This window comes from Chiloscyllium punctatum, chromosome 25 (assembly GCF_047496795.1).
Source record: "Chiloscyllium punctatum isolate Juve2018m chromosome 25, sChiPun1.3, whole genome shotgun sequence".
NCBI lineage: Eukaryota > Metazoa > Chordata > Chondrichthyes > Orectolobiformes > Hemiscylliidae > Chiloscyllium > Chiloscyllium punctatum.
The window spans coordinates 84,694,359-84,716,897 of record NC_092763.1 but is presented as its reverse complement, the minus strand read 5'-3'; the positions used below and the strand labels follow the sequence as shown (position 1 = coordinate 84,716,897).

The 22,539-nt window shown below is 44.0% G+C and overlaps 1 protein-coding gene across 4 annotated transcripts in view; it reads right to left on the bottom strand.

Annotated features, from left to right (window-relative positions):
- fgf13a (fibroblast growth factor 13a) overlaps window positions 1–22,539 on the bottom strand; it is a 756,986-nt gene that overhangs the window by 293,155 nt on the left and 441,292 nt on the right. The gene's annotated exons all lie outside the window — the stretch shown is intronic.

Sequence of the window (22,539 nt, the reverse complement as noted above, 5' to 3'; positions counted from 1 at the left end):
AGCAGGAGGAGATAGACTCACACCCCCTCTGTCAGCACCAGGACCGGCTTCCCCCAACACCATACAGCCAGAGCCTGGCCCTGTCACTCACCCAGAAGACCCAGCTCTATTTCTAGCCACTTCCTCGTCTGACTGGAACTAAAATGCTTTATAATGTTCAGGGTCTCTCTTAGACAGCCGGCTCTGACATCCTCACAACCCAGGGTTAGAATGGACCTTTGCTGCACACCAGGTTAGAGCTGCCTAAGTAGAATGGCAGGAAACCAGACATCATGTAAAGTTCTAGGTTTCTCTAACCTGCTGCTGCTGCTGTTTCAACGCAGTTCCCCACAGAGAGGACAGAGTCATTCACAGCACTGCAACATTGAGAGTTAAACGTCTACGTGCATCTGAAAAGCTCCAGACAGAATGCTGAGAAAATTGACTGGAAGGGCACCAGAGATAGGGAGCTCAGTGAGATGGAAAAAGAGAGAGAAATTGGAATTGCTCACCCTGGAACAGAGAAGGTTAAGAGGAGATTTGAATGAGATGTTCAAAATTATGAAAGTTTCTGATGGGATAAAATAAATAGCAAGAGTTTGTAGTGGGTAGAAGATTGGTAGTGGTGAGGAACTGCAGAAATTCACCACAGGTCCTCAGACTGCACCTTCTGAATCCACAACCACCTCCATCTGGAAGGACAACGGCAACCGATAGATGGAGACACTGCCCCCTGCAAGTTCCCCTCCAAGCCACTCACTCTCCTGACTTGGAAATATATCACTGTCCCTTCACTGTCACTGGGTCACAATCCTGGAATTCCCTCCCCCAGGGCTTTGTGGGTCTACCCACAGCATATGGACTGCAGCGGTTCAAGAAGGCAGCTCACCCCCACCTTCTCAAGGGGGGGGGGGGGGGGCGGCAACTAGAGACAGGCAATAAATACTGGGCCCAGCCAGCAATGCCCATGTCCCTACAAGTGAATAAGAAAAGCACAGGAGGGACCCAGATTGGAAATAATTGGCAAAAGGATCAAGGGTGCAGATGAAGAGAATCATATTTTCCATGCATTTAGAGATGGTTCAGAGGAGAAAAGTGATAAATACCTTTCAAAAAAAGCTAAAGCAGGGTTACAGGAAAACAGTAATGGGTTCTTTTGAAGAGCTGACACACACAGGAAGGGTCAAATTGTTCCTCCTGTGCTACAGGAATCCTTTCCATCAGAAGGGATGGGACAAATTTCTGGCTGTAACAGCTGATTCTTTTTTGAGGTATTTTAGGTGCTGGAGGTGATTTCCAGGAACAATTAGTGTTTTATACGCTGTTGCATTGTTTTGGAACTTTGGGGAAAAAACATCAAAACAACAGCATTTTTAAAAGGGAGGAGAACAGACAAAGGAAGCACATGGTGAAGACAGTGCAGGAGAGAGAGAACCTGCACAGTTACTGCCTTTGCTGTTTTTGAATTCATGTATCGCTGGACATCGGAGTGCATCTGGGAAAATTAACAGTAAAATTCACAACTAATCTTGGAGGAACTGTTGGGTGAAGTTCACAGCACAGAATCAGATAAGTTAATTGCTGTTTTAAGTCTGTCCAAGAGAAAGGCTGTATTAGTGAGTACACTAGGTTCTTTCTTGATTATATGTTTTTGGAGATAAGTCTCTTGATTGAACTTAAAATATAAGCCACAACTATTAATTTAACCTGGGGCAGTGTTTTGTAGAAAAATAAGATGGTATTATTTTCTAGGTCTGTAGATTGTGAAGGAGCAAAAATGGCCTTTAGTAGAGTGATATGTGATTCTTGTCGGATGTGGGAGTTTAAGGAGAGTTTACGGGTTACTGTGGATTATATCTGCAATAAATGCTGTTGGTTGCAAATTCTATCAGATCGAATGGATCGGTTGGAGAGACTGAGGCAATGAGGAATTTGCAACAGCAATGGTATGTGATGAATGGCAGTTACAGGAGAGAGGAAAAGTCACAGATACAGCCACATAGATGGGTTAACTCCAGGAAAGGTAAGAGAGATAGGCAGTTACTGCAAGAGTCTTCTGTGGCTATCCACATTTCAAATAAGTATGCTGTTTTGGAAAATGTAGGGAGGTGATGGATTGTCAGCAGAATGTAGCACGAACAGCCAAGGTTCTGGTATTGAGACTGGCTCTAATGCAACAAGGGGTACGTCGAGTTCCAAGAGATCAGTTGTATTAGAGGATTCTGTAGTCAGAAGAACAGGCAGACGATTCTGTGCCCAGCAGCAAAAAATCAGAATGGTGTGTTGCTTCTCTGGTGCCAGGATCAAGGATATCTCACGGTGGGGTGGGGAGGAGGGGGGGGGGGGGGGGTGCCAGCATGCGGTCATTGTCCACATTGGAACCAAAGACATAGGAAGGGAAAAGGTTGAGATTCTGAAGGGAGATTACAGAGAGTTAGGCAGGAATTTAAAAAGGAGGCCCTCAAGAGTAGTAATATCTGGATTACTCCTGGTGCTATGAGCTAGTGAGGGCAGGAATAGGAGGATAGAGCAGATGAATGCATGGCTGAGGAGCTGGTGTATGGGAGAAGGATTCGCATTTTTGAATCATTGGAATCTCTTTTGGGGTAGAAGTGACCTGTACAAGAAGGACAGATTGCACCTAAATTGGAAGGGGACTAATATACAGGCAGGGAGATTTGCTGGAGCTGCTCGGGAGGATTTAAACTGGTAAGGTGGGTGGGGGGGGGGGGGGGGGGGGGGGGGGGGGGGGGAACCCAGGGAGATAGTGAGGAAAGAGATCAATCTGAGACTGGTACAGCTGAGAACAGAAGTGAGTCAAACAGTCAGGGCAGGCAGGGACAAGGTAGGACTAATAAATTAAACTCATTTATTTCAATGCAAGGGCTGAAAATGTGTTGCTGGAAAAGCGCAGAAGGTCAGGCAGCATCGAAGGAGCAGGAGAATCGACGTTTCCTGAAGTAGGGCTTATGCCCAAAACGTCGATTCTCCTGCTCCTTGGATGCTGCCTGACCTGCTGCGCTTTTCCAGCAACACATTTTCAGCTCTGATCTCCAGCATCTGCAGTCCTCACTTTCTCCTTTCAATGCAAGGGCCGTAACAGGGAAGGCAGATGAACTCAGGGCATGGTTAGGAACATGGGACTGGGATATCATAGCAATTACAGAAACATGGCTCAGGGATGGACAGGACTGGCAGCTGAATGTTCCAGGATACAAATGCTACAGGAAGGATAGAAAGGGAGGCAAGAGAGGAGGGGGAGTGGCATTTTTGATAAGGGATAGCATTACAGCTGTGCTGAGGGAGGATATTCCCGGAAATATATCCAGGGAAGTTATCTGGGTGGAACTGAGAAAAAGGAAAGGGATGATCACCTTATTGGGATTGTATTATAGACCCCTAATATTAAAAGGAAATTGAGAAACAAATTTGTAAGGAGATCTCAGCTATCTGTAAGAATAATAGGGTGGTTATGGTAGGGGATTTTAACTTTCCAAACATAGACTCGGACTGCCATAGTGTTAAAGGTTTAGATGGAGAGGAATCTGTTAAATGGGTACAAGAAAATTTTCTGATTCAGTATGTGGATGTGCCTACTAGAGAAGGGAAATTGCCTTATTGGGAAATAAGGCAGGGCAGGTGACTGAGGTGTCAGTGGGGGAGCACTCTGGGGCCAGCGACCATAATTCTAGTAGATTTAAAATGGTGATGGAAAAGGATAGACCAGATCTAAAAGTTGAAGTTCTAAATTGGAGAAAGGCCAATTTTGACGGTATTAGGCAAGAACTTTCAAAAGCTGATTGGGGGCAGATGTTCACAGGAAAAGGGACGGCTGGAAAATGGGAAGCCTTCAGAAATGAGATAATGAGAATCCAGAGAAAGTATATTCCTGTCAGGGTGAAAGGGAAAGCTGGTAGGTATAGGGAATGATGGATGACGAAAGAAATTGAGGGTTTGGTTAAGAAAAAGAAGGAAGCATAAGTCAGGTATAGACAGGATAATCCAGTGAATCTTTAGAAGAGTATAAAGGCAGTAGGAGTATACTTAAGAGGGAAATCAGGATGGCAAAAAGGGGACATGAGATAGCTTTGGCAAATAGAATTAAAGAGAATCCAAAGGGTTTTTACATATACATTAAGGACAAAAGGGTAACTAGGGACAGAATAGGGCCCCTCAAAGATCAGCAAGGCGGCCTTTGTGTGGAGCCACAGAAAATGAGGGAGATACTAAATGAGTATTTTGCATCAGTATTTACTGTGGAAAAGGATATGGAAGATATAGAATGTAGGGAAATAGGTGGTAACATCTTGAAAAATGTCCATATTACAGAGGAGGAAGTGCTGGCTGTCTTGAAGTGCATAAAGGTAGTTAAATCTCCAGGACAAGATCAGGTGTCCCCTAGAACTCTGTGGGAAGCTAGGGAAGTGATTGCTGGGCCTCTTGCTGAGATATTTGTATCATCGATAGTCACAGGTGAGATGCCGGAAGACTGGAAGTTGGCAAACGTGGTATCACTGTTTGAAAAGGGTGGTAAGGACCAGCCAGGGAACTATAGACCAGTGAGCCTGACCTCGGTGGTGGGCAATTTGTTGGAGGGAATCCTGAGGGACAGGATGTACATGTATTTGGAAAGGCAAGGACTGATTCGGGATAGTCAACATGGCTTTGTGCGTGGGAAATCATGTCTCACAAATTTGATTGAGTTTTTTGAAGAAGTAACAAAGAGGATTGATGAGGACAGAGTGGTAGATGTCATCTATATGGACTTCAGTAAGGCATTCAACAAGGTTCCCCATGGGAGACTGATTAGCAAGGTTAGATCTCATGGAATACAGGGAGAACTAGCCAATTAGATACAGAACTGGCTCAAAGGTAGAATACAGAAGATGGTGGTAGAGGGTTGTTTTTGAGACTGGAGGCCTGTTACCAATGGAGTGCCACAAGGATCGGTGCTGGGCCCTCTACTTTTTGTCATTTATATAAATGATTTGAATGTGAGCATAAGAGGTACAGTTAGTAAGTTTGCAGATGACACCAAAATTGGAGGTGTAGTGGACAGCGAAGAGGGCTACCTCAGATTATAACAGGATCTGGACCGGATGGGCCAATGGGCTGAGAAGTGGCAGATGGAATTTAATTCAGATAAATGCAAGGTGGTGTATTTTGGGAAAGCAAATCTTAACAGGACTTATCCACGTAATGGTAACGTCCTAGGGAGTGTTGCTGAACAAAGAGACCTTGGAGTGCAGGTTCATTGCTCCTTGAAAGTGGAGTCGCAGGTAGATAGGTTAGTGAAGAAGGCATTTGGTATGCTTTCCTTTATTGGTCAGAGTATTGAGTACAGGAGTTGGGAGGTCATGTTGTGGATGTACAGGACATTGGTTAGGCCACTGTTGGAATATTGTGTACAATTCTGGTCTCCTTCCTATCGGAATGATGTTATGAAACTTGAAAGGGTTCAGAAAAGATTTACAAGGATGTTGCCAGGGTTGGAGGATTTGAGCTATAGGGAGAGGCTGAACAGGCTGGGGCTGTTTTCCCTGGAGCGTTGGAGGCTGAGGGATGATCTTATAGAGGTTTACAAAATTATGAGGGGCATGGATAGGATAAATAGACAAAGTCTTTTCCCTGGAGTCGGGGAGTCCAGAACTAGAGGGCATAGGTTTAGGGTGAGAGGGTAAAGATATAAAAGAGACCTAAGGGGCAATGTTTTCACACAGAGGGTGGTACGTGTATGGAATGAGCTGCCAGAGGATGTGGTGGAGGCTGGTACAATTGCAACATTTAAGAGGCATTTGGATGGGTATATGAATAGGAAGGGTTTGGAGGGATATGGGCCGGGTGCTAGCAGGTGGGACTAGATTGGGTTGGGATATCTGGTCGGTATGGACGGGTTGGACCGAAGGTTCTGTTTCCATTCTGTACATCTCTATGACTCTAAGTCTCTATGTCCTTGTATAGAATGGACACTGTTCATATCAGTTACCAGACTCTCATTGCACTTCCCATCCTATGGAGGTGCAGTAATATCAGAGCAATCACTGCTCTGCACACTCTGAAGGCAGGAAGCATGTTTCTGCTGATGTCCAGACCAGATGACATGGTTTAAAAATAAGGGGTAGGCCATTTAGAACAGAGTTGAAGAGAAATCTCTTCACCCAGAGAGTGGTGGGTGTATGGAATGCTCTGCCCCAGAAGGCAGTGGAGGCCAAGTCTCTGGATACTTTCAAGAAAGAGATGAATAGAGCTCTTAAAGAAGGTGGAATGAAGGGTTATGGGGATAAGGCCGGACCAGGATACTGATTGTGGATGATCAGCCATGATCATAATGAATGGTGGTGCTGGCTCAAAGGGCCGAATAGCCTACTCCTGCTTCTGGATTAGTGGTGCTGGAAGAGCACAGCAGTTCAGGCAGCATCCAAGTAGCTTCGAAATCGACATTTCGGGCAAAAGCCCTGTCAATTGTCTCTTGTAATATTTGTCAGAAAGCAGGTCACAACAGACTTACATGATTTTAATGGGAAGTTGTTTATACTATTGTTCAGTTCAGAAGGATCTAGCACTGAGCAAGTTTTTAAGTTAGTTTATAAGACACCAGGGTTGAGTTCAGAAGCACATTTAGTTCCTCTCCTGGAGGGAGTTCACTGCAGCTCAGGGAACCCTTACCTCAGCAATGGGGTTTAGTTTGTGAAGCTCCCAAACCAGGAAGTCTGGTTCGCAATCTGCAGGTCGTTAGAGCTGAGTAAGTTGAGACTCTCAGATTTATGAGACATTCATGTCAGCGGAACTGAAAAGGACTCATTGATTTGTTTCAACACTCCGTGGCACAAAACCTGGAGTTAGTTAAATAGAAGCATAAAAATATTAAAATATGTTGGGGGTGGTAATTTCTTGAGATTTGTGTCAGTTCTGAAAATCTGGGAAACAGATTTATTGTACATTGTAGACCCTGCTAATTGTCTACTTTATTTAGACAGCTTTTTTAAAGTCTGCTTTTGTGTAATAAGCTTATTGTTAAATAAAATCTGCAGTTCTTTGTAAATGCATTTCATTGACTAAGCATCATGTTAACCAAAAAAAGTTCTCTCAAACCAAAAACTGAAACAACTGCGGATCTGTAAATCATAAACAAAAACAGAAATTTCTGGAAAAGCTCAGCAGGTCTTGCAGCAGTTAACGTTTCGGGTCCAGTCCTGACAAAGGGTCACGGGGTGCTTTCCAGCAACTTCCATTTTTTGTTTCTGTTAAACCAAGTTGCATTCCAGGATATGACTTGTCTAGGAGAACACCAGCTGAAATCATAATATCATATTTGCTTGACAAATTCACATATTGAGAGATGAAAGGCTGTTGAATGAAACAACAGTTGCTGGTTTGAAATATGTCTACTTCAATGCCAGGAGCACCGAGAATAAGGTGGGTGAACATGCAGCATTGGTTGGTACTTGGGATTTCGACGTTGTGGCCATTTCAGAGACATGGGTAAAGCAGGAATACGAATGGTTGTTGCAGGTTCTAGAATTTACATGGTTCAGTGAGAACAGAGAAGATGGTAAAAGAGGGAGAGGTGTGGCATTGTTAGTCAAGGACAGTATTACAGATGCTGAGATAATGTTTGAGGACATATCAACCGAGGTAGTTTGGGCTGAGATTCAAAACAAGAAAGGGAGTTTTCTATAGGCCTCTGAATTGTTCCAGAAATGTAGAGGAAAGGATAGTAAAGATGATTCTGGATAGGAGCGAGAGTAACAGGGGAGTTGTTATGGGAGCTTTAACTTCCCAAATATTGACTGGGAATACTCTAGTTCAAGTACTTTAGATGGGTTAGTTTTTGCTTAATGTATGCAGGAGGTTTTTCTGACACAGTATGCAGACAGGCCAACAAGTCGAGATGCCAAATTGAATTTGGTAATAGGGAATGAACCCGACCAGGTGTTAGATTTGGAGGTAGGTGAGCACTTTGGTGATAGTGACCACAGTTCAGTTACGTTTACAATAGCAATTGGCAGTGATAAGTATATTCCACAGGGCAAGAGTTATAGCTGGGGGAAAGGCAATTATGATGCACTTAGGCAAGATTTAGAATGTGGAAGGAAACTGCAGGGGGTGGACATACTTGAAATGTTGAGCTTATTCAAGGACCAGTTACTGCATGTCCCTAATAAATATGTACCTGTCAGGCAGGAAGGAAGTTGTTGAGCGAGGGAACCATGGTTTACTAAAGAAGTTGAATCTCTTGTGAAGAGGAAGAAAGAAGGCTTATGTGAGGATGAGATGTGAAGGCTTAGTTAGGGGGCTTAAGAGTTTTTAGTTAGCCAGAAAGGATCTAAAGAGAGGACTAAGAAGAGCCAGGAGGGGACATGAGAAGTTGTTGGCGGATAGGATCAAGGCAAACCCTAAAGCCTTCTATAGGTATATCAGGAATAAAAGAATGACTGGAGTAAGATTAGGGCTAATCAAAGACAATAGTGGGAAGTTGTGTGTGGAATCTGAGGACATGGGAAAGCGCTTGATGAATACTTTTCATCAGTATTCATATTGGAAAGGGCAATGTTAGTGAGAATACAGAGATACAGGCTACTAGATTAGATGGGATTGCGGGTTGACAAAGTGGAGTTTTTAGCAATTTTGGAAGATCTGAAAATAAGTAGGACCCCTGGGCTGAATAGAATTTATCCTAGGATTCTCTGGTAAGTCAGGGAGGAGATTGCAGAGCCTTTGGCTTTGATCTTAAGTCATCATTGTTGGTGGAAGTAGTGCCAGAGAACTGGAGGATAGCAAATGCTGTTGCCTTGTTTAAGAAGGGGAATCAGGACAACCCTGGTAATTATAGGCCAGTGAGCCTCACTCCTGTTGTGGGTAAGGTTTTGGAAAAGGTTATAAGAGATCGGATTTATAATCATCTGGAAAGGAATAATTTGATTAGGGATAGTCAACGTGGTTTTGTGAAGAGTGGGTCATGCCTCACTCGCCTTATTAAGTTCTTCGAGAAGGTGAGAAAACAGGTGGATGAGGGTAAAGCAGTTGATATGGTGTATGTGGATTTCAGGAAGACATTTGATAAGGTTCCACACGGTAGGCTATTGAACAAAATATGGAGTTTCGGGATTGAGGGTAATTTAGTGGCTCGGATCTGAAATTGGCTAGCTGAAAGAAGACAGAGGGTGGTGGTTGATGGGAAATGTTCATCCTGGAGCTCAGTTACCAGTGGTGTGCCACAAGGATCTGTTTAAGTGCCACTGCCGTTTGTCATTTTTATAAATGATCTAGATTAGTAAATTTGCAGATGACATTAAGCTCGGCAGAGTTGTGGATAGTGCCGAAGGATGTTGCAGGTTACAGAGGGACATAGATAAGCTGCAGCGCTGGGCTGAGAGATGGCAAATGGAATTTAGTGTGGAAAGGTGTGAGGAAGAAGTAACAGGAATGCAGAATTTTGTTCTAATGGTAAAATTCTTGGCAGTGTAAATGAATAGCGAGATCTTGGTGTCCAGGTGCATAAATCCCTGAAAGCTGCCACTCAGGTTGATAGGGTTGTTAACAAGGCATATGGTGTGTTGGTGTTTACTGGTAGGGGATTGAGTTTCAGATCCATGAGGTCATGCTTCAGCAGTATAAGACACTGGTAAAGCCGCATCTGGAGTATTGCGTGCAGTTCTGGTCACCGCATTATAGGAAGGATTAAGAAGGTTTCAGAGGAGATTTACTGGGGTGTTGCCTCGTGTGGAAGGAAGGTCTTATGAGGAAAGGCTGAGGGAACTGAGGCTGTTTTTGTTAGAGAAGAAGGTTGAGAGGTGACTTATTCGAGACATAGAAGATAATCAGTGGGTGAGATAGGGTGGACAGAGAGAGCCTTTTTCCTCAGATGATGAAGGCTAACACGAAGGGACATAGCTTTAAATTTTGAGGGGTGATAGATTTAGGACAGATATCAGAGATAGTCTCTTTACTCAGAGAGGTGTGGAATGGCCTTCCTGCAACAGTAGTAGACCCAGCAACATTAAGAGCATTTAAATGGGCATTGGACATATATATGGATAAAAATGGTACGTTGTAGGTTAGATGGGCTTCAGATTGGCTTTACAGGTCAATGCAACATTGAGAGCTGACGGGCCTGTACTGCACTGTAATATTCTATGTTCTATGTTCAGTATTCTAATGGCACAGACAGCAGAATCTGTAATAGGATGGCTCATCACCAAAAGCCTTTGAGCAAGGAAACAGGGATCTAGCACTGTGGACTGACAACAGTAAATATACTGGAAGCCCTTGCTGCTCTCTCAGCCTCTCTCTGGCTCAATCACAGAAACCAGTGCCAGTGGAGAAGCAAATTAGAAACATCATTGATGGATAACTTAAATTCAACAACTTTCATCACTGCTCAAGAAAACGGACAACTGCGAAATGGTCATAGAATCCTACAGCACAAAGACAGGCCCTTCGGCCCAAACTGGTCCATGCTGACCAAAATGTCCACCCACACTAACCCCATTTCCCTGCACTTGGCCCATATCAATCTAATTTTTTCTTATCCATGTATTTGTCCAAATGCCTTTTAAATGTTGTTAATGTACCCACCTCAACCACTTCCGTTGGCAGCTCATTCCATATACATGCCATCCTCTGTGTAAAAAGGTTTGCTCCTCAGGTTCCCTTTTATTCTTTCCCATCTCACCTTAAACTGATGCCCTCTAGTCCTCAATTTCCCAACCCAGGGAAAAAGACTGAGTGCATTCACCCTGTCCATGCCTGTCATGTAGTGAGGTCTTTCCAATTTCACAAACCAATGTTCTATTAAAATCTGTAACTGTCTTTACCTTTAACTCCCTGTCTGTACTAAACAACTCCACCCTCCATTTTTTTCTGAACTTTACCTATATTTGTGTTTGTTTTTGCTGTCACATTTTTGTTTATTTGCTCTGACTCATTCTTTATCTGAGTGACTATATTTAATTAAAATATGATTGTTGTACATTGGAAAAGAAAAGAAAAAGACTAACTGAGATGGGGGTTTAAAAAAAAGGAACCTTCTTTCACCTTGTTGTTACAAATTTGAGGCTTGGTCCATGACATTCCCAAAGGGAGATTAACTGAATTGGGGTGGGAAATTGTTCCTTTAAAAGCTATTTAGATAGAGTCAGGCCCTTTGGCCCAAATTAGTCGATGCTGACCAAAACGTCCACCAACGCTAACCCCATTTCCCTGCACTTGGCCCATATCCTTCTAAACCTTTCTTATCCATGCATTTGAGATAAGGTATTAAAGATTCAAAGGTGTCTATGTTTAATCTTAATGCTTTAATACAGCAGAACAGAACAAATTATGAAAAATTTTTTTTAGTATTTCTTTTGGAAACATTGGAAGTAGTGTAATAACTAAGCCTTTAGAGAGGAATTTCTGCTTGAAAGCCAGGAAAAGAGAAATTACAAAACAGTTGCTGAATATCTAGACCCAGAGACTGAGGATGATGGAACAGATGAATTAAAACTGGAGCCACAGCCGTTAGAATTAAAACTTCAAAAAGGGAAAAGAGAGTTTCAGGGACAGGAGAGGGATGCTCCACAAATATCCCCAGCTTCAATGAAGGGGAGCCCAGTACATCAGTGCAAAAGGCAATGCTGAAGAATTTGCATTCATCTTCTGCGAGAAACACCAATTGGATGATCCATCTTCATCACAGTTTGAGGTTTCTAATAAGACAGAAGCCAATCTGGAGTGATTCAGTTCACTCCACCTGTTGGTTAAGAAATGGCTGAAGATACTGGATAATGCAAAGATTGTGGACCCTGAATACATCCTGGCAATAGTGGTGAAAATTTGTCCTCCAGAATTAGCCATGCTCCGAGCTATGAGTCAGCTACAACATTGGCAATGCAGAAATTGCCCAAGTGTGGCCTGTCCACTGTAAACAACCTGTCTACTGCCACATGCATTAAAGTGTTAGCAAAGCAGTGGAAAGGATCACCAACATTGCTTTAAGGTGATATTTGCTCAGTAATAAGCTGCTCATAGATGCAGAGTTTGGATTTCATCAGGGCCAGACCTCAGCACAGTCTTGGTCCAAACAGAGACTACAGAACCATACGGTGAGAATGAATTGACGTCAAGGCAGAATTTGACCAAGTCAAGGGGCCCTGGCTGAACAGGAATGATTGAGAATCAGGGGGAAAACTCTTTTGGAGTCACAGCTGGCAAAATGTAAGATATTGTGGCTATTGGAAGTCAGTCATCTCAGTCCTAGGACATTGTGGCAGGAGTTGCTCATGGTAGTGTCCCTAGTCCAACTGCCTTCAGGTCCTTCATCAATGCTCTTCCCTAAGGTCAAAAATGAGTTGTTCTCTAAAGACTGCACAATGTTCAGGACCATTCTTGATTCCTCAGATACTGAAGTAATTAATGTCCAAATGCAGCATGATCTGGACAATATCCACGCTTGGGCTGATAAAAAGCACAATTTGCACCAGACCAGTGCCAGGTAATGCCCATTTCTAGCAAGATAGAATCTAAAAATCCCCCTTGATGTTTGATGGCCCATTATCACTGAAATCTCCATGATCCTGAAGTTACCACTGACCAACAACTGAACTGAACCAACCATACAGCCATGTACTATTGGTAATGTCATTAGACCAGTAATCCAGATTCAAGAGTGTGGTGCTGGAAAAGCACAGCCAGTCAGGCAGCATCTGAGGAGCAGAAGAATCAATGTATCAGGCATAAGGTCTTCATCAGGAATGAGCTTTATCAGTAATCCAGATTCCCAGACTAATGTAATGGGAATGGGGTTTTGAATCCCACCATATGAGACTGAAGTTAATGATATAAAAGCCAGTCCAATGGTGACCACTATTGATTGCCAGAAAAATCCACCGAGTTCACCATGTTAGGGAAGGAAACTACCATCCTTACCTGGTCTGGTCTACATGTGACTCCAGACCCAAGGCAATGTGGTTGACTCTTAACTGCTCTTCACTGTTCAGTGGGTAATTAGGGGCAGCAATAAAAGTTGGCCTGGCATGTGAGATGTACATACAAATAAATACCCAGAAAGATTATAAATTCTGTGGCTGCACAAACATGTCAGACAATAGGAATTGGAACTGATGGGAGCTAGCACTGAGTAAAATCCTGGAAATCCTTCCCTAACAGCACCAGAGATGCACCTATACTCCAAGGGAATCATGGATAGGCAATAAAGGCTGGATCAGCCATGACACTCACACCTCATGGACCAATAAAAAACTCCTGTGTTTAGAAAACCCTCCATTGCCTCATCCCTTTCAATCTCTCAAACCTCGTCCAATTCAGCTATACTCTGAGGAGGTCTGTACTTATTCTGGACTCCTGTGCCACCCAGTTTTCATCACCCCACTATTATCAATGGCCACGCCATCAGCTATCTCGACGCTAAACTTCAAAGTTCTGTCCTTAAGTTTCTACACTCAAGTCATAGAGATGTACAGCATGGAAACAGACCCTTCGGTACATCCTATCCATGCCGAAAAGATATCCCAACCCAATCTAGTTCCACCTGCCAGCACCTGGCCCATATCCCTCCAAACCCTTCCTATTCATATACACGTCCAAATGCCTTTTAAATGTTGCAATTGTACCAGACTCCACCACATTCCATACATGTACCACCCTCTGTGTGAAAATTTGCCCCATAGGTCTCTTTTATATCTTTCCCCTCTCACCCTAAACCTATGCCCTCTAGTTCTGGACTCCCCAACCCCAGGGAAAAGACTTTGCCTATTTACCCTATCCATGCCCCTCATAATTTTGTAAACCTCAATAAGGTCGCCCCTCAGCCTCCAACGCTCCAAGGAGAACAGCCCCAGCCTGTTCAGCCTCTCCCTAAAGCACAAATCCTCCAACCCTGGCAACATCCTTGTAAATCTTTTCTGAACCCTTTCAAGTTTCACAAGGAGACCAGAATTGCACGCAATATTCCAACAGTGGCCTAACCAATGTTCTGTATAGCCGTAACATGACCTCCCAACTCCTGTACTCAATACTCTGACCAATAAAGGAAAGCATACCAAACACCTTCTTCACTATCCTATCTACCTGGGATTCCACTTTCAAGGAGCAATGAACCTGCACTCCAAGGTCTCTTTGTTCAGCAACACTCCCTAGGACATTACCATTAAGTGTACAAGTCCTGTGAAGATTTACTTTCCCAAAATGCAGCACCTCACATTTATCTGAATTAAATTCCGTCTGCCACTTCTCAGCCCATTGGCCCATCTGGTCCAGATCCTGTTGTAATCTGAGGTAACCCTCTTTGCTGTCCACTACACCTCCAATTTTAGTGTCATCTGCAAACTTACTAACTGTACCTCTTATGCTCGCATCCAAATCATTTATGTAAATGACAAAAAGTAGAGGACCCAGCACCGATCCTTGTGGCACTCCACTGGTCACAGGCCTCTAGTCTGAAAAACAACCCTCCACCACCACCCTCTGTCTTCTACCTTTGAGCCAGTTCTGTATCCAAACGGCAAGTTCTTCGTGTATTCCATGACAACTAACCTTGCTAATCAGTCTCCTATGGGGAACCTTGTCGAATGCCTTACTGAAGCCCATATAGATCACAGCTACTGCTCTGTCCTCATCAATCCTCTTTGTTACTTCCTCAAAAAACTCAATCAAGTTTGTGAGACATGATTTCCCACGCACAAAGCCATGTTGACTGTCTCTAATCAGTCCTTACCTTTCCAAATACATGTACATCCTGTCCCTCAGGATTCCCTCCGACAATATGCCCACCACCGAGGTCAGGCTCACTGGTCTATTGTTCCCTGGCTTGTCCTTACCACCCTTCTTAAACAGTGGCACCATGTTAGCCAACCTCCAGTCTTCTGGCATCTCAACTGTGACAATCGATGATATAAATATCTCAGCAAGAGGCCCAGTAATCACTTTCCTAGCTTCCCACAGAGTGCTAAGCCACTTCTCTGCCAGTTTTAAAAATCTGTATCTTCAGTCAACATTTGACCATGTTTTGCAATATCTTCTTATGTGACTCAGTTTTAATTTTTTCCAATAACACTTCTTTCAACTTGGTTTTAGGAACAACAGGATGCAGTCAGCCATTCAGCCCATCCAGTCTGCTCTGCATTTTAATGAGGTCATAGCTGATTGAACACTTCGATGTCTTTTACTCACTTTGCAACTTTCTCATGGCACAAATTCCTGCCCAGTTTTGTGTCATCCATAAACGTGGAAGCCTTTGCTGCCCTGGTCCAAACCGTTGGAACAGCTGGGGCCAAAGTACTGATCTTTACAGTGTTACAATAGTCACAGCCCACCAATAAGACAATGACCAATTTATTCCATCTCTGTTTTCTGCCTGTTAAAAAAAATACATAATCTCTGTCATTACATTGCCATTAATCACACTTGCTTTAATTTGGCCAGCTAAGCACCTATTGGGTACCTTAGCCTTCTGAAAATCTGCATATACTATGTCTGTAGTGATTGGAATGGGGTCGGTCAGATGAACCTCGTAGAATATGAGTTCCTGACTGGGGCTGTTAATCTGGTCCAATCAGGGAGTCCTGGCTGACAGAGATAAACAGGGGTGTCAGGGGTTCTGGTCACTCTTGGAGCCCATTCTGAGCTAGCTGGGTGAGTGTCATGTACTCTGTACATGTAAATAAAGGGTGACTTGGTGACGGGCTACTGACCTTCATGGAGTTATTTCATATTGACTCCCCTTTATCAACTTCTCTGACATCTTCAAAACTGCCAACAGGTTTGTTTTCCAGCTTTAAAGGAGCTTTTAAAATGCAAATTGTTGTTGTTTAAGCAGGAGGCCTTCTGAGTGATGGTGGCTGCTTCCACACTGCATTCAAAAAGATCGATAAGTGCTGTAAACACAACAGCTTCTTAATGTTTCGGGATTGTGAGACACCTGAAATACTGTGAGTTTATAAAACAAAATGGCATGTCTCTGTGACTTCCTGACCTGCACAGGCAACAGGTGGTTTACTTTGATGTGTGTGTGAAGTCAGAAAATGTCTCAGGTCGTGCTCCAGTTATTTTCTTGTATCCTGTGCTGGCTTCTCACTGTAGTTGTTTGCAAAGCTAGTCATTCTGTCACTGTTTTTAGAAGTCTCTGAACCAGTTCTCTCTATACAATAACTTCCTTCCTGTTTACACAAACTTCCTTTTGCCAATTTTCTTCAACTTGGCCCTACAGCTTACCCTCTGCAACAAGCAAAGGGGCTGACATAGGCACAATGGCCTCATTCTTGTGCAAGAACATTCCATCATTCCATTTGTTGACAAAATAAGAAGCTTCTTGATATCTTTGCTCACAACAGGACTACAAAAGCAGAGGTTCAGGGTTCAATTCAATAGAACATACATCTGACTGCAGGTTAGCCAGACGTACACGGGAACTGCTTTTGTGCAAAAAAGACAAGGCTTCCTGCCATCCATTGCATGGCACTTGACCAAGAGATACTGTGCTGGAAAAGGTATGACATAGGGTCAGGAGATACTCAGGAAGGGGCTGAGGAAAAATGAGAATTCGGAAACAGAGTGAACTCTCATTAAACATCATGACAATAAGAACCATGAATCATGAACAGTGAATAGTAACCAGCCTTCTGTTAGTTGGCATCACAGTTATCTGTCTCTCGCAACTCTGAGTCACTGAGGAAGATGTTGCATGGAGTAACAAGAATAACACCAGAACGGAGAGATTTTAGCTACCATCAAAAAGTGAAGACTGAGGAGTGACCAGATGGCAGCCTTTAGAGTTAGGAAGGGGTTTGATAAGGTGGACATACTGAAAATAGAAACGTAGAAGATACGAGCAGGAAGAGGCCATTCAGCCCTTCAAGCCCGCTCCGCCATTCATCACGATCATGACTGATCATCCAACTCAATAACCTAATCCTGCTTTCTCCCCAGAACCTTTGACCCCATTCACCCCAAGTGCTATATCTAGCCGCCTCTTGAAAACATTTAATGTTTTGGCATCAACTCCTTCATGTGGTAATGAAGTCGCCAGGCTCCCCACTCTCTGGGTGAAGAAATGTCTCCTCATCTCTGTCCTAAATGGTCCACCCTGAATTCTCAGACTGTGCCCCCTGGTTCTGGACACACCCACCATCGGGAACATCCTTCCTGCATTTACCTTGTCCAGTCCTGTTAGAAATTTTTAAGATTAGATTAGATTAGATTCTCTACAGTGCGGAACCAGGCCCTTCGGCCCAACAGGTCCACACCGACCCTCCAAAGAACAACCCACCCAGACCCATTCCCCTAAATTCACCCCTGACTAATGCACCTAACACTACAGGCAACTTAGCACGGCCAATTCACCTAACCTGCACATCTTTGGATTGTGGGAGGAAAACGGAGCACCCGGAGGAAACCCACACAGACACGGGGAGAATGTGCAAACTCCACACAGATAGTTGCCTGAGGTGGGAATTGAACCTGGGTCCCTGACGCTGTGAGGCAGCAGTGCTAACCACTGTGCCAACATGCTGCCCATTATTGTAAGTGTCTATGAGATCCTCCCCCCCCTCCCCCATTTGTCTGAACTCCAGTGAAAACAATCCTAACCTTGGCGAAAGTGAGGACTGCAGATGCTGGAGACTAGAGTCAAGATTAGAATGGTGCTGGAAAAGGACAGCAAGTCAGGCAGTATCCAAGGAGCAAAAAAATCAATGTTTTGGACAAAAGCCCTTCATCAGGAATGAGGCTGGGAGCCTCCAGGCTGGAGACATAAATGGGAGGGGGTGGGGCTGGGTAGAAGGTAGCAAAGAGTACAATGGGTGGATGGGGGTGGGGATGGAGGTGATACATCAGAGAGGAGGGTGGAGCAGATAGGTGGGAAGGAGGATTTGCAGGTAGGACAGGTCGTGAGAGTGGTGCTGAGCTGGCAGGTTGGAACTAGGGTAAGGTGGGGGGAAGGGGAAATGAGGAAACTGGTGAAGTCCACATTGACGCCCTGGGGTTGAAATGTTCCGAGGCGGAAGATGAGGCGTTCTTCCTCCAGGCGTCTGGTGGTGAGGGAGCGGCAGTGAAGGAGGCCCAGAACCTCCACGTCCTCGGCAGAGTGGGAGGGGGAGTTGAAATGGGGCGGTGGGGTTGCTGGGTGCATTGGGGAGACTGAACGCCTTCTCGCAGAGCATTTTAGGGAACATTTCCGGGACACCCAGAAATTGAAAATTGGTGTATTCCTGGAATGTATAGATTTTGCAACAGATGATATGAAAAATTGGTAGTATGGAAAATTTGGTACATTGGAAGTAGTGAGTAAGATAGCCTTAGATTACAGGAGGATATTGACAGGGTGCTGAGGGGCAAATTACTGCGATGAAGAGGGACCTGGGTGTCCTTGTGCATGAATCACAAATATTGAACTACAGAAGCAATTGTCCCAAAATCCACAAACGAAGCTGCATCAGAGCATTACTTCAACGAGCCAACACACACTGCAGCACAGTGGAACTATGCAGAGCAGAGGAAAATCACCTATACAGTGTATTCAAAAAGAACGGGTACCCAATGAATATACTCCGCTGATTTCTCAGCAACAAATCCAAACAAGCAGCCATAATGCATCCAGAAACCCTAGCCACTCTCCCCTACATCAAAGATATCTTGGAAATGACTGCCAGACTACTCAAACCCCTTGGCATCATGGTAGCCCACAAACCCACCAACACACTAAAACAGCAGCTAATTAACTTGAAAGACCCCATACAGACAACAAGTAAAACTAATGTCATTTACAAAATATCGTGCAAGGGCTGTAACAAACACTACATTGGACAAACAGGCAGAAAAGTAGCCACCAGGATACATGAACATCAAGTACCACAAAAAGACATGACCTACTCTCACTCGTATATTTACATACAGATGAAGAAGGACACCACTTTGACGAGGACAACGTATCCATCCTAGGACAAGCCAAACAGAGACATGCACGAGAATTCCTAGAAGCATGGCATTCTAATCAGAACTCTATCAACAAACACATTGACTTGGACCCCATTTACCACCCCCTGAGAAAAAGAATAGGAAATGACATCACCAACCCAAAGAAACCCAAACATATAAATAAAAAGCAGGAATCATCAGCAATGCTTTGTCCGGAGGCCCACTGAAGATGTTACCTGGAATGATGACAAAATGTCAACAAATGAGCCTTCAAGCTCAGCGAGCAAACCTACATCCAGAACCTCAACCTGAGCTACAAATCTTCTCAAAACTCACTAATCACAGAAGGTTGGTCTGCAGGTACAACAAGTGATTAGGAAAGCAAATGGAATGTTGCCCTTCATTGGTAAAGAGATTGAGTTTAAAAAACCGGGAGGTTATGTTGCAGCTGTACAGGGTGCTGGTGAGGCCACACCTGGAGTACTGCATGCAGTTGTGGTCTCTTACTTGAGAAAGAATGTCCTGGCACTGGAGGGGATGCAGAGGAGGTTCATTAGATTGATTCCGGAGTTGAGGGGGTTGGTTTATTAGGAGAGATTGAGTAGGTTGGGATCATATTCATTGGAATTTAGAAGAATGAGGGGAATCTTATAGAAATATATAAAATTATGAAGGGATACGATAAGATAGAAGTAGAGAGGATGTTTCTACTGGCAGGTGAAACTAGGACAAGAGGGCATAGCCTCAAACCTCCAAGGTTCGATTCCAGCCTTGGGCGACATCTGTGTGGGGAGTTTGCACATTCTCCCCGTGTCTGCGTGGGTTTCCTCTGGGTGCTCTGGTTTCCTGCCACAATCCAAAGATGTGCAGGTTAGATGAATTGGCTGTGCTAAATTGCCGATAGCCTTTGGTGCATTAGTCAGAGGGAAATGGGTCTGGGTGGGTTACCGTTGAGAAGGTCAGTGTGGACTGGTTGGGCTGAAGGGCCTGTTTCCCCACAGTAGGGAATCTAATCTAATCTAATCTAAAATTGGGGGAGCAGATGTAGGACTGAATTGAGAAAGAGCTTCTTCATCCAGAGGGTTGTAAGTCTGTGGAATTCCTTGCCCAGTGAAGTGGCTGAGGCTTCCTCAGAAAATGTTTTTAAGGCTAAGATGGATTTTTTTGAATAATAGAGGAATTAATGGTTATGGTTAGAGGGTGAGGAAGTGAAGCCGAGGCCACGATAAGATCAGCCATGACCTTCCTGAATGGCGGGGTGGGCTTGAAGGGCCAGACAGCCTACTCCTGTTCCTAGTTCTTATGTTTTTATGTACTTTTAAATGGAATTCAATCTAGATAAATGTGAGGTGATGCACTTGGACAGGATAAACAAGGCAAGGAAATACACAATGAACAGTAGGACCCTGGGAGGCACTGAGGATCAGATGGACCACGCTGTGCACTTACACTGGTCCCTTAAGGTAGCAAGAGAAGGAAATAAAGAGGTTTCAAAGACAGATGGGTTATTTGTCTTTATTGACCAAGCCATGGAGTTTAAGAGCAGGAAGCTTATGCCTTTACTGTACAAAATGTGGGCGGCACAGTGGTTAGCACTGCTGCCTCACAGCGCCGGAGACCCGGGTTCAATTCCCGCCTCAGGCGACTGACTGTGTGGAGTTTGCACATTCTCCCCGTGTCTGCGTGGGTTTCCTCCGGGTGCTCCGGTTTCCTCCCACAGTCCAAAGATGTGCAGGTCAGGTGAATTGGCTATGCTAAATTGCCCATAGTGTTAGGTAAGGGGTAGATGTAGATGTAGGGGTATGGGTGGGTTACGCTTTGGCGGGGCGGTGTGGACTTGTTGGGCCGAAGGGCCTGTTTCCACACTGTAAGTAATCTAATCTAATCTAAAAATGTTGGTTAGGCCACAGCTGGAGTGTTGTATGCAGCTGTAGGAGGGATGTGATGGCACTGTAGAGGGGGCAAAGGAGATTTACCAGGATGTTGCCTAGGCTGGAGAGTTTCAGTGATGAAGGGAGATTAAACATGCTGGGGTTGTTTTCTTTGGAGCAGGAGAGATTGAAAGGGGACATGCTTGAGATGGATCAGATTATGAGGGGCATGGGGGAGACAAACTCTTTCCCCCGATAGAGGGATCAATAACCAGGAAAAAACGGTTTAAGGATAGGGGCAGGAGAGTTTGAAAAGATGTGAAGGAAAATGTTCTTAGCCAGACGATGATAGGAATCTGGAACTCAGTGACTGTGAGGATGGAAGATGTAGAAACCCTTTGTATGTATTTCGATACATACGGATGATGCCAAGGTATACAAGGCTATGAGCCAAGTGCTGGAAAATGGAACTAGAGTGGTTAGATGGCTGTTTATGACCACCACACACACATTTGATCAAAGAGCCTTTTCTGCACTGCAGACCTCTCTGACTCTGTGACTACTCACTTATGGATTCCATTTCCAGTGTCAGGAGCGATCCAAAAATACACCCTTGACATGAACAGTGCAAAACATTTTAAAGTTATAAAATGGAGACAGTAGCAAACTATAATTTCAAAGAAGATTATCTCTAAGTTTCATTAAAGAGCCCTATTTTAGATTTAAAATTAAAGGTCAGTAGAAATGATATCTGCAATTTGTGTACAGCTTCAATTTTGACAATTAATTTATCCACACAAATAATTCATTTTAATTCACAAGCGCTAAGGTGAGTGGGACATAGATGTGAGGCATGAATCTAGATTCTGACCTTCAAATCTTTCTTTAGAAACCTCCAAAGGCTGATTAATCTGTTCAATTCCTTCTGAATTTTTCAGTGTTCTATAAGTGAGATGTCAGTTCTTTACAAGAGGTAATTAGTGGGTGGAATGTTACAATGTGCAGCACTTCGCTGTCAGTAGCACAGCTGGTCATTCTCAACCAAACATCAAGACTCGTTCCCCCTATCTGGTATCTAGTATTGGTTTACAATACCATGAGGTACTTATACCCAAAACACTGCAGCAGCTGAAGAAGCCACCTCTCCACCACATTCTCCAGAGCAATTTTGGAGGGGAAATAAACGCTAGCCTGGACAATGATGTCCACATCCCATGAATGTACAAAAAAAAGTGTGCATCTCCCTGACAATCAGATTGAGCACACAAGCTGTACCAGAAAGTTCAAATATTGAGCTTTGTGTCAAATGAGTCGCAGAAAGTGAAATACTCAGATTACCACGGAGCAGTATAGCAATGAAGAGAAGCTGGAGAAGCTCAGGTTGTTTTCTTTGAAGCAACCAAGGTTGACGGTGGTGGGGGGGACCTGATACAAGTGTGTGCAATTATGATAGGCATGGACAGTGAATAGAAAACAGCTTAGTTGAAGGGTCCATAACAAGGGGGCATAATTTTAAACTGAAAGGCAGGAGGTTTGGTGGGGGGGGGGGGGGGGGGGGGGGGTGGTTTGAGGAAAATATTGTTCACCCAGAGGGTGGTTAGAGTCTGGAATGCGTTATCTGGGAGAGTGACAATAAAGCTAATACTAATTCTAATTGACGTGGATAAACTACAACCATTAAAAAAGTACTTGGATGAGCATTTGGAATACATAATGTTCAAGGCTATGGGTCGAGTGCAGGAAGGTGGGATTAGTATACGCCATGATGTACCTTTGG